Source organism: Sminthopsis crassicaudata, chromosome 6 (assembly GCF_048593235.1).
Source record: "Sminthopsis crassicaudata isolate SCR6 chromosome 6, ASM4859323v1, whole genome shotgun sequence".
Classification (NCBI taxonomy): domain Eukaryota; kingdom Metazoa; phylum Chordata; class Mammalia; order Dasyuromorphia; family Dasyuridae; genus Sminthopsis; species Sminthopsis crassicaudata.
The window spans coordinates 130,104,238-130,116,485 of NC_133622.1; positions in this window are offsets into that span (position 1 = coordinate 130,104,238).

The following is a 12,248-nucleotide window of genomic DNA, read 5'->3' on the forward strand; positions in this document are numbered from 1 at the left end:
ATCCTTTGCTCAATTTTAGATATTAAGAAGATGACGGATTTTGCCCAAAAAGTTAAATTGAAGAAAATAGGAGAGAATTAACATCAACTATAAAGTTCCCAATTGAAGAGGAAACAAGAGGAACAATAGACTCAATAGAATTGAAAATAGAGAGGAAAAAGTAACCAAAGGAATGTATTTTCCCAAAGGGAATAACTGGAACTATGTCCTGCACATTCGCTCTTTCAACTGTATATGATTCCTGTTAAGAATCTTTTGATCAGCTTTAGATATAAAGAAGATGAGGGATTTTGTCCAAAAAGTTCCATTGAAGCAAATAGGAGAGAATTAACATAAAGTATAAAGTTCACAATTTTAGAGGAAAGAAGAGGAACAATAGACTCAATAGAATTGGAAATAGACAGGAACAAGTATTCAAAAGAATGGATTTTCAAAAAGGAAATAACTGGAACTATTGCATGCACATTCACTCATTCAACTGTATAGGATTCCTGTTAAGAATCCTTTGATCAGCTTTAGCTATAAAGAAGATGATGGATTTTGCCCACAAATATCCATTGAAGCAAATAGGAGAGAATTAACATCAACTATAAAGTTCCCAATTGAAGAGGCAAGAAGAGGAACAATAGACTCAATAGAATTGGAAATAGAGAGGAACAAGTATCCAAAGGAATGGATTTTCCCCAAGGGAATAACTGGAACAATTGCCTGCACATTCGCTCATTCAAATGTAAATGATTCCTGTTAAGAATCCTTTGATCAGCTTTTGATATAAAAAAGATGATGGATTTGCACAAAAAGTTAAATTGAAGCAAATCGCAGAGAATTAACATCAACTATAAAGTTCCCAATAAAAGAGGAAACAAGAGGAACACTAGACTCAATAGATTGGAAATAGACAGGAACAAGTATTCAAAGGAATGGATTTTCCCAAAGGAAATAACTGGAATTATTGCATGCATATTCACTCATTCAAATGTATATGATTCCTGTTAAGAATCCTTTGATCAGCTTTAGATATAAAGAAGATGATGGATTTTGCCCAAAAAGTTCCATTGAAGCAAATAGGAGAGAATTAACATCAACTATAAAGTTCCCAATTGAAGAGGCAAGAAGAGGAACAATAGACTCAATAGAATTGGAAATAGACAGGAACAAGTATCCAAAGGAATGGATTTTCCCAAAGGGAATAACTGGAACAATTGCCTGCACATTCGCTCATTCAAATGTATATGATTCCTGTTAAGAATCCTTTGATCAGCTTTAGATATAAAGAAGATGATGGATTTTGCCCAAAAAGTTTCATTGAAGCAAATAGGAGAGAATTAACATCAACTATAAAGTTCCCAATTGAAGAGGAAACAAGAGGAACAATAGACTCAATAGAATTGAAAATAGAGAGGAAAAAGTAACCAAAGGAATGTATTTTCCCAAAGGGAATAACTGGAACTATGTCCTGCACATTCGCTCTTTCAACTGTATATGATTCCTGTTAAGAATCTTTTGATCAGCTTTAGATATAAAGAAGATGAGGGATTTTGTCCAAAAAGTTCCATTGAAGCAAATAGGAGAGAATTAACATAAAGTATAAAGTTCACAATTTTAGAGGAAAGAAGAGGAACAATAGACTCAATAGCATTGGAAATAGACAGGAACAAGTATTCAAAGGAATGGATTTTCAAAAAGGAAATAACTGGAACTATTGCATGCACATTCACTCATTCAACTGTATAGGATTCCTGTTAAGAATCCTTTGATCAGCTTTAGCTATAAAGAAGATGATGGATTTTGCCCACAAATATCCATTGAAGCAAATAGGAGAGAATTAACATCAACTATAAAGTTCCCAATTGAAGAGGCAAGAAGAGGAACAATAGACTCAATAGAATTGGAAATAGAGAGGAACAAGTATCCAAAGGAATGGATTTTCCCCAAGGGAATAACTGGAACAATTGCCTGCACATTCGCTCATTCAAATGTAAATGATTCCTGTTAAGAATCCTTTGATCAGCTTTTGATATAAAAAAGATGATGGATTTGCACAAAAAGTTAAATTGAAGCAAATCGCAGAGAATTAACATCAACTATAAAGTTCCCAATAAAAGAGGAAACAAGAGGAACACTAGACTCAATAGATTGGAAATAGACAGGAACAAGTATTCAAAGGAATGGATTTTCCCAAAGGAAATAACTGGAATTATTGCATGCATATTCACTCATTCAAATGTATATGATTCCTGTTAAGAATCCTTTGATCAGCTTTAGATATAAAGAAGATGATGGATTTTGCCCAAAAAGTTCCATTGAAGCAAATAGGAGAGAATTAACATCAACTATAAAGTTCCCAATTGAAGAGGCAAGAAGAGGAACAATAGACTCAATAGAATTGGAAATAGACAGGAACAAGTATCCAAAGGAATGGATTTTCCCAAAGGGAATAACTGGAACAATTGCCTGCACATTCGCTCATTCAAATGTATATGATTCCTGTTAAGAATCCTTTGATCAGCTTTAGATATAAAGAAGATGATGGATTTTGCCCAAAAAGTTTCATTGAAGCAAATAGGAGAGAATTAACATCAACTATAAAGTTCCCAATTGAAGAGGAAACAAGAGGAACAATAGACTCAATAGAATTGAAAATAGAGAGGAAAAAGTAACCAAAGGAATGTATTTTCCCAAAGGGAATAACTGGAACTATGTCCTGCACATTCGCTCTTTCAACTGTATATGATTCCTGTTAAGAATCTTTTGATCAGCTTTAGATATAAAGAAGATGAGGGATTTTGTCCAAAAAGTTCCATTGAAGCAAATAGGAGAGAATTAACATCAAGTATAAAGTTCACAATTTTAGAGGAAAGAAGAGGAACAATAGACTCAATAGAATTGGAAATAGACAGGAACAAGTATTCAAAGGAATGGATTTTCAAAAAGGAAATAACTGGAACTATTGCATGCACATTCACTCATTCAACTGTATAGGATTCCTGTTAAGAATCCTTTGATCAGCTTTAGCTATAAAGAAGATGATGGATTTTGCCCACAAATATCCATTGAAGCAAATAGGAGAGAATTAACATCAACTATAAAGTTCCCAATTGAAGAGGCAAGAAGAGGAACAATAGACTCAATAGAATTGGAAATAGAGAGGAACAAGTATCCAAAGGAATGGATTTTCCCCAAGGGAATAACTGGAACAATTGCCTGCACATTCGCTCATTCAAATGTAAATGATTCCTGTTAAGAATCCTTTGATCAGCTTTTGATATAAAAAAGATGATGGATTTGCACAAAAAGTTAAATTGAAGCAAATCGCAGAGAATTAACATCAACTATAAAGTTCCCAATAAAAGAGGAAACAAGAGGAACACTAGACTCAATAGATTGGAAATAGACAGGAACAAGTATTCAAAGGAATGGATTTTCCCAAAGGAAATAACTGGAATTATTGCATGCATATTCACTCATTCAAATGTATATGATTCCTGTTAAGAATCCTTTGATCAGCTTTAGATATAAAGAAGATGATGGATTTTGCCCAAAAGTTATATTGAAGCAAATAGGAGAGAAATAACTTCAACTATAAAGTTCCCAATTGAAGAGGCAAGAAGAGGAACAATAGACTCAATAGAATTGGAAATAGACAGGAACAAGTATCCAAAGGAATGGATTTTCCCAAAGGAAATAACTGGAACTATTGCATGCACATTCACTCATTCAACTGTATAGGATTCCTGTTAAGAATCCTTTGATCAGCTTTAGATATAAAGAAGATGATGGATTTTGCCCAAAAAGTTTCATTGAAGCAAATAGGAGAGAATTAACATCAACTATAAAGTTCCAAATTGAAGAGGCAAGAAGAGGAACAATAGACTCAATGGAATTGGAAATAGACAGGAACAAATATTCAAAGGAATGTATTTTCCCAAAGGAAATAACTGGAATTATTGACTGAACATTCACGCATTCCACTGTAAATGATTCCTGTCAAGAATCCTTTGCTCAATTTTAGATATTAAGAAGATGACGGATTTTGCCCAAAAAGTTAAATTGAAGAAAATAGGAGAGAATTAACATCAACTATAAAGTTCCCAATTGAAGAGGAAACAAGAGGAACAATAGACTCAATAGAATTGAAAATAGAGAGGAAAAAGTAACCAAAGGAATGTATTTTCCCAAAGGGAATAACTGGAACTATGTCCTGCACATTCGCTCTTTCAACTGTATATGATTCCTGTTAAGAATCTTTTGATCAGCTTTAGATATAAAGAAGATGAGGGATTTTGTCCAAAAAGTTCCATTGAAGCAAATAGGAGAGAATTAACATAAAGTATAAAGTTCACAATTTTAGAGGAAAGAAGAGGAACAATAGACTCAATAGCATTGGAAATAGACAGGAACAAGTATTCAAAGGAATGGATTTTCAAAAAGGAAATAACTGGAACTATTGCATGCACATTCACTCATTCAACTGTATAGGATTCCTGTTAAGAATCCTTTGATCAGCTTTAGCTATAAAGAAGATGATGGATTTTGCCCACAAATATCCATTGAAGCAAATAGGAGAGAATTAACATCAACTATAAAGTTCCCAATTGAAGAGGCAAGAAGAGGAACAATAGACTCAATAGAATTGGAAATAGAGAGGAACAAGTATCCAAAGGAATGGATTTTCCCCAAGGGAATAACTGGAACAATTGCCTGCACATTCGCTCATTCAAATGTAAATGATTCCTGTTAAGAATCCTTTGATCAGCTTTTGATATAAAAAAGATGATGGATTTGCACAAAAAGTTAAATTGAAGCAAATCGCAGAGAATTAACATCAACTATAAAGTTCCCAATAAAAGAGGAAACAAGAGGAACACTAGACTCAATAGATTGGAAATAGACAGGAACAAGTATTCAAAGGAATGGATTTTCCCAAAGGAAATAACTGGAATTATTGCATGCATATTCACTCATTCAAATGTATATGATTCCTGTTAAGAATCCTTTGATCAGCTTTAGATATAAAGAAGATGATGGATTTTGCCCAAAAAGTTCCATTGAAGCAAATAGGAGAGAATTAACATCAACTATAAAGTTCCCAATTGAAGAGGCAAGAAGAGGAACAATAGACTCAATAGAATTGGAAATAGACAGGAACAAGTATCCAAAGGAATGGATTTTCCCAAAGGGAATAACTGGAACAATTGCCTGCACATTCGCTCATTCAAATGTATATGATTCCTGTTAAGAATCCTTTGATCAGCTTTAGATATAAAGAAGATGATGGATTTTGCCCAAAAAGTTTCATTGAAGCAAATAGGAGAGAATTAACATCAACTATAAAGTTCCCAATTGAAGAGGAAACAAGAGGAACAATAGACTCAATAGAATTGAAAATAGAGAGGAAAAAGTAACCAAAGGAATGTATTTTCCCAAAGGGAATAACTGGAACTATGTCCTGCACATTCGCTCTTTCAACTGTATATGATTCCTGTTAAGAATCTTTTGATCAGCTTTAGATATAAAGAAGATGAGGGATTTTGTCCAAAAAGTTCCATTGAAGCAAATAGGAGAGAATTAACATCAAGTATAAAGTTCACAATTTTAGAGGAAAGAAGAGGAACAATAGACTCAATAGAATTGGAAATAGACAGGAACAAGTATTCAAAGGAATGGATTTTCAAAAAGGAAATAACTGGAACTATTGCATGCACATTCACTCATTCAACTGTATAGGATTCCTGTTAAGAATCCTTTGATCAGCTTTAGCTATAAAGAAGATGATGGATTTTGCCCACAAATATCCATTGAAGCAAATAGGAGAGAATTAACATCAACTATAAAGTTCCCAATTGAAGAGGCAAGAAGAGGAACAATAGACTCAATAGAATTGGAAATAGAGAGGAACAAGTATCCAAAGGAATGGATTTTCCCCAAGGGAATAACTGGAACAATTGCCTGCACATTCGCTCATTCAAATGTAAATGATTCCTGTTAAGAATCCTTTGATCAGCTTTTGATATAAAAAAGATGATGGATTTGCACAAAAAGTTAAATTGAAGCAAATCGCAGAGAATTAACATCAACTATAAAGTTCCCAATAAAAGAGGAAACAAGAGGAACACTAGACTCAATAGATTGGAAATAGACAGGAACAAGTATTCAAAGGAATGGATTTTCCCAAAGGAAATAACTGGAATTATTGCATGCATATTCACTCATTCAAATGTATATGATTCCTGTTAAGAATCCTTTGATCAGCTTTAGATATAAAGAAGATGATGGATTTTGCCCAAAAGTTATATTGAAGCAAATAGGAGAGAAATAACTTCAACTATAAAGTTCCCAATTGAAGAGGCAAGAAGAGGAACAATAGACTCAATAGAATTGGAAATAGACAGGAACAAGTATCCAAAGGAATGGATTTTCCCAAAGGAAATAACTGGAACTATTGCATGCACATTCACTCATTCAACTGTATAGGATTCCTGTTAAGAATCTTTTGATCAGCTTTAGATATAAAGAAGATGAGGGATTTTGTCCAAAAAGTTCCATTGAAGCAAATAGGAGAGAATTAACATAAAGTATAAAGTTCACAATTTTAGAGGAAAGAAGAGGAACAATAGACTCAATAGAATTGGAAATAGACAGGAACAAGTATCCAAAGGAATGGATTTTCCCAAAGGGAATAACTGGAACAATTGCCTGCACATTCGCTCATTCAAATGTATATGATTCCTGTTAAGAATCCTTTGATCAGCTTTAGATATAAAGAAGATGATGGATTTTGCCCAAGAAGTTTCATTGAAGCAAATAGGAGAGAATTAACATCAACTATAAAGTTCCCAATTGAAGAGGAAACAAGAGGAACAATAGACTCAATAGAATTGAAAATAGAGAGGAACAAATATTCAAAGGAATGTATTTTCCCAAAGGAAATAACTGGAATTATTGACTGAACATTCACGCATTCCACTGTAAATGATTCCTGTCAAGAATCCTTTGCTCAATTTTAGATATTAAGAAGATGACGGATTTTGCCCAAAAAGTTAAATTGAAGAAAATAGGAGAGAATTAACATCAACTATAAAGTTCCCAATTGAAGAGGAAACAAGAGGAACAATAGACTCAATAGAATTGAAAATAGAGAGGAAAAAGTAACCAAAGGAATGTATTTTCCCAAAGGGAATAACTGGAACTATGTCCTGCACATTCGCTCTTTCAACTGTATATGATTCCTGTTAAGAATCTTTTGATCAGCTTTAGATATAAAGAAGATGAGGGATTTTGTCCAAAAAGTTCCATTGAAGCAAATAGGAGAGAATTAACATAAAGTATAAAGTTCACAATTTTAGAGGAAAGAAGAGGAACAATAGACTCAATAGAATTGGAAATAGACAGGAACAAGTATTCAAAGGAATGGATTTTCAAAAAGGAAATAACTGGAACTATTGCATGCACATTCACTCATTCAACTGTATAGGATTCCTGTTAAGAATCCTTTGATCAGCTTTAGCTATAAAGAAGATGATGGATTTTGCCCACAAATATCCATTGAAGCAAATAGGAGAGAATTAACATCAACTATAAAGTTCCCAATTGAAGAGGCAAGAAGAGGAACAATAGACTCAATAGAATTGGAAATAGAGAGGAACAAGTATCCAAAGGAATGGATTTTCCCCAAGGGAATAACTGGAACAATTGCCTGCACATTCGCTCATTCAAATGTAAATGATTCCTGTTAAGAATCCTTTGATCAGCTTTTGATATAAAAAAGATGATGGATTTGCACAAAAAGTTAAATTGAAGCAAATCGCAGAGAATTAACATCAACTATAAAGTTCCCAATAAAAGAGGAAACAAGAGGAACACTAGACTCAATAGATTGGAAATAGACAGGAACAAGTATTCAAAGGAATGGATTTTCCCAAAGGAAATAACTGGAATTATTGCATGCATATTCACTCATTCAAATGTATATGATTCCTGTTAAGAATCCTTTGATCAGCTTTAGATATAAAGAAGATGATGGATTTTGCCCAAAAAGTTCCATTGAAGCAAATAGGAGAGAATTAACATCAACTATAAAGTTCCCAATTGAAGAGGCAAGAAGAGGAACAATAGACTCAATAGAATTGGAAATAGACAGGAACAAGTATCCAAAGGAATGGATTTTCCCAAAGGGAATAACTGGAACAATTGCCTGCACATTCGCTCATTCAAATGTATATGATTCCTGTTAAGAATCCTTTGATCAGCTTTAGATATAAAGAAGATGATGGATTTTGCCCAAAAAGTTTCATTGAAGCAAATAGGAGAGAATTAACATCAACTATAAAGTTCCCAATTGAAGAGGAAACAAGAGGAACAATAGACTCAATAGAATTGAAAATAGAGAGGAAAAAGTAACCAAAGGAATGTATTTTCCCAAAGGGAATAACTGGAACTATGTCCTGCACATTCGCTCTTTCAACTGTATATGATTCCTGTTAAGAATCTTTTGATCAGCTTTAGATATAAAGAAGATGAGGGATTTTGTCCAAAAAGTTCCATTGAAGCAAATAGGAGAGAATTAACATCAAGTATAAAGTTCACAATTTTAGAGGAAAGAAGAGGAACAATAGACTCAATAGAATTGGAAATAGACAGGAACAAGTATTCAAAGGAATGGATTTTCAAAAAGGAAATAACTGGAACTATTGCATGCACATTCACTCATTCAACTGTATAGGATTCCTGTTAAGAATCCTTTGATCAGCTTTAGCTATAAAGAAGATGATGGATTTTGCCCACAAATATCCATTGAAGCAAATAGGAGAGAATTAACATCAACTATAAAGTTCCCAATTGAAGAGGCAAGAAGAGGAACAATAGACTCAATAGAATTGGAAATAGAGAGGAACAAGTATCCAAAGGAATGGATTTTCCCCAAGGGAATAACTGGAACAATTGCCTGCACATTCGCTCATTCAAATGTAAATGATTCCTGTTAAGAATCCTTTGATCAGCTTTTGATATAAAAAAGATGATGGATTTGCACAAAAAGTTAAATTGAAGCAAATCGCAGAGAATTAACATCAACTATAAAGTTCCCAATAAAAGAGGAAACAAGAGGAACACTAGACTCAATAGATTGGAAATAGACAGGAACAAGTATTCAAAGGAATGGATTTTCCCAAAGGAAATAACTGGAATTATTGCATGCATATTCACTCATTCAAATGTATATGATTCCTGTTAAGAATCCTTTGATCAGCTTTAGATATAAAGAAGATGATGGATTTTGCCCAAAAAGTTCCATTGAAGCAAATAGGAGAGAATTAACATCAACTATAAAGTTCCCAATTGAAGAGGCAAGAAGAGGAACAATAGACTCAATAGAATTGGAAATAGACAGGAACAAGTATCCAAAGGAATGGATTTTCCCAAAGGGAATAACTGGAACAATTGCCTGCACATTCGCTCATTCAAATGTATATGATTCCTGTTAAGAATCCTTTGATCAGCTTTAGATATAAAGAAGATGATGGATTTTGCCCAAAAAGTTTCATTGAAGCAAATAGGAGAGAATTAACATCAACTATAAAGTTCCAAATTGAAGAGGCAAGAAGAGGAACAATAGACTCAATGGAATTGGAAATAGACAGGAACAAATATTCAAAGGAATGTATTTTCCCAAAGGAAATAACTGGAATTATTGACTGAACATTCACGCATTCCAATGTAAATGATTCCTGTCAAGAATCCTTTGCTCAATTTTAGATATTAAGAAGATGACGGATTTTGCCCAAAAAGTTAAATTGAAGAAAATAGGAGAGAATTAACATCAACTATAAAGTTCCCAATTGAAGAGGAAACAAGAGGAACAATAGACTCAATAGAATTGAAAATAGAGAGGAAAAAGTAACCAAAGGAATGTATTTTCCCAAAGGGAATAACTGGAACTATGTCCTGCACATTCGCTCTTTCAACTGTATATGATTCCTGTTAAGAATCTTTTGATCAGCTTTAGATATAAAGAAGATGAGGGATTTTGTCCAAAAAGTTCCATTGAAGCAAATAGGAGAGAATTAACATCAAGTATAAAGTTCACAATTTTAGAGGAAAGAAGAGGAACAATAGACTCAATAGAATTGGAAATAGACAGGAACAAGTATTCAAAGGAATGGATTTTCAAAAAGGAAATAACTGGAACTATTGCATGCACATTCACTCATTCAACTGTATAGGATTCCTGTTAAGAATCCTTTGATCAGCTTTAGCTATAAAGAAGATGATGGATTTTGCCCACAAATATCCATTGAAGCAAATAGGAGAGAATTAACATCAACTATAAAGTTCCCAATTGAAGAGGCAAGAAGAAAAACAATAGACTCAATAGAATTGGAAATAGAGAGGAACAAGTATCCAAAGGAATGGATTTTCCCCAAGGGAATAACTGGAACAATTGCCTGCACATTCGCTCATTCAAATGTAAATGATTCCTGTTAAGAATCCTTTGATCAGCTTTTGATATAAAAAAGATGATGGATTTGCACAAAAAGTTAAATTGAAGCAAATCGCAGAGAATTAACATCAACTATAAAGTTCCCAATAAAAGAGGAAACAAGAGGAACACTAGACTCAATAGATTGGAAATAGACAGGAACAAGTATTCAAAGGAATGGATTTTCCCAAAGGAAATAACTGGAATTATTGCATGCATATTCACTCATTCAAATGTATATGATTCCTGTTAAGAATCCTTTGATCAGCTTTAGATATAAAGAAGATGATGGATTTTGCCCAAAAAGTTCCATTGAAGCAAATAGGAGAGAATTAACATCAACTATAAAGTTCCCAATTGAAGAGGCAAGAAGAGGAACAATAGACTCAATAGAATTGGAAATAGACAGGAACAAGTATCCAAAGGAATGGATTTTCCCAAAGGGAATAACTGGAACAATTGCCTGCACATTCGCTCATTCAAATGTATATGATTCCTGTTAAGAATCCTTTGATCAGCTTTAGATATAAAGAAGATGATGGATTTTGCCCAAAAAGTTTCATTGAAGCAAATAGGAGAGAATTAACATCAACTATAAAGTTCCCAATTGAAGAGGAAACAAGAGGAACAATAGACTCAATAGAATTGAAAATAGAGAGGAAAAAGTAACCAAAGGAATGTATTTTCCCAAAGGGAATAACTGGAACTATGTCCTGCACATTCGCTCTTTCAACTGTATATGATTCCTGTTAAGAATCTTTTGATCAGCTTTAGATATAAAGAAGATGAGGGATTTTGTCCAAAAAGTTCCATTGAAGCAAATAGGAGAGAATTAACATCAAGTATAAAGTTCACAATTTTAGAGGAAAGAAGAGGAACAATAGACTCAATAGAATTGGAAATAGACAGGAACAAGTATTCAAAGGAATGGATTTTCAAAAAGGAAATAACTGGAACTATTGCATGCACATTCACTCATTCAACTGTATAGGATTCCTGTTAAGAATCCTTTGATCAGCTTTAGCTATAAAGAAGATGATGGATTTTGCCCACAAATATCCATTGAAGCAAATAGGAGAGAATTAACATCAACTATAAAGTTCCCAATTGAAGAGGCAAGAAGAGGAACAATAGACTCAATAGAATTGGAAATAGAGAGGAACAAGTATCCAAAGGAATGGATTTTCCCCAAGGGAATAACTGGAACAATTGCCTGCACATTCGCTCATTCAAATGTAAATGATTCCTGTTAAGAATCCTTTGATCAGCTTTTGATATAAAAAAGATGATGGATTTGCACAAAAAGTTAAATTGAAGCAAATCGCAGAGAATTAACATCAACTATAAAGTTCCCAATAAAAGAGGAAACAAGAGGAACACTAGACTCAATAGATTGGAAATAGACAGGAACAAGTATTCAAAGGAATGGATTTTCCCAAAGGAAATAACTGGAATTATTGCATGCATATTCACTCATTCAAATGTATATGATTCCTGTTAAGAATCCTTTGATCAGCTTTAGATATAAAGAAGATGATGGATTTTGCCCAAAAGTTATATTGAAGCAAATAGGAGAGAAATAACTTCAACTATAAAGTTCCCAATTGAAGAGGCAAGAAGAGGAACAATAGACTCAATAGAATTGGAAATAGACAGGAACAAGTATCCAAAGGAATGGATTTTCCCAAAGGAAATAACTGGAACTATTGCATGCACATTCACTCATTCAACTGTATAGGATTCCTGTTAAGAATCTTTTGATCAGCTTTAG